The sequence below is a fragment of the Mus caroli genome, chromosome 6 (assembly GCF_900094665.2).
Source record: "Mus caroli chromosome 6, CAROLI_EIJ_v1.1, whole genome shotgun sequence".
NCBI classification, from domain to species: domain Eukaryota; kingdom Metazoa; phylum Chordata; class Mammalia; order Rodentia; family Muridae; genus Mus; species Mus caroli.
In genome coordinates this window covers 114,932,274-114,933,825 of record NC_034575.1, presented here as the reverse complement: position 1 = coordinate 114,933,825, position 1,552 = coordinate 114,932,274, and positions in this window count along the sequence as shown.

Below are 1,552 nucleotides of genomic sequence, written 5' to 3'. Positions count from 1 at the left end.
GTGGCTCGGTAGAGCCCTAAACTCACACTTCTCTTGTATCCTACCTACAGAGCATGGGAAATTACTTTATTTATTATTGCACTGTAGGAAGATAGTCTGATTTTACTCTCTCACCTGGGAATATCCGTTTTCCCGACACCACGTATCAAGGAGACTATCCCTTTCTCACACATTCTTGGGACTATTGGTCAAANAACATGCAGGGGGTTATTTCTGGGCCATTTCCAAAGGGGCTTCCTGAGCAGACACTTCTCTGAGAGTTTATGGAGTCTGGCCCTGTGAGATGTTACTGTTTTCTCCTAGGCCTCCTTTTGCTTTGATAATTAATTTCCAAGGCCATTATTTTCACATTGTAGAAACCTTTAATTTTCCTTTTGCATTTCTAAAAAGCTTGCTGCTTATGACATACTAGAAGTCAGGCTGCTGGATGCTACTGTTAAATTAACAATGACTCATTTTGTAAATCTTTAATAACAACAGTTCTTAAGTGGTGCTAACTCTTGTTCCAAGGCTGTAAACACTGTATATAATTCATTTAATCCTCATGCTTTATAACAACCTCGTGGGGTAACCCAATGAGATGCCATGATCACCCACTGAAAGATGCTGCCCCTCTTAATACTTATCATTATTTATTTACTACCAAGGAAGAAAATGAAAGTCAGGCATGGTAGCTCCTGTTTCTAATCCCAGCATTTGTGAGACTGAAGGACAAAGATAGCCACAACTTTGAGGCCAACCTAGGCTACACAGAAAATTTCACACTAGTTTGCACTCCAGGATGAGACCCTGACTCGAAACAAAAACAGGAAGTCATGATGGCCTATGCCTGTAATCCCAGCAGTTGGAAGGTAGTGGCTTGAGGGTTAGGAGTTCAAGGTCATCCTAAACTACTAAATGAGTTCCATGGCAGCCTGGCTACAAGAAAGGGAGGGAAAAAAATGAAGGGGTGGGGGCAAGAAAAAAAGGAGAAAGAGGAGCTGGACATGCATACCTACAACCCCAGCAAATGAGNNAGGAGGGTCTCAAGTTCTGGGTCAGCCTAGACTAAATCGCAAGTTCAAGGCAGCCCAGCTGTACAGTAGAGCCTTATCTCCAAAATGTTTCCAAAGCAGCTACAGAGACTGTTTACACATCAGAAATGTATAGCCAGCCCCTGTTCTGCTGCCATGCCTTTACATAGTCTATCTTTTCAGTGAAAAGCAGAGAAAATGAGACTTATTCAATGTAATTGAATTGGAAAGAGGAACAGACAAAGGTGTCTAGTGACTCCGAGTTCATCTTCTCTTTTGGTTTTTGTTTTGTAGTTTTGGGTTTCTTTTTTAAGTTTTCTTTATTTGTATGTGTGAGCNTCTGCATATATATGTGGGTAGCACCTGGTGAGCACAGAGGCCAGAAGAGGGAGTCGAATCCCTGGGACTGGCCTTACAGACTGTTGTGAACCTGAATCGGGTCTTCTGCAAGAGCAACAGTTGCCCTTAGACATCCCTGCAGCCCCTTTTTGTGTATTTCTGTGACAGGGCCTCACAGGCCACTACAGGCCAGTCTGTAG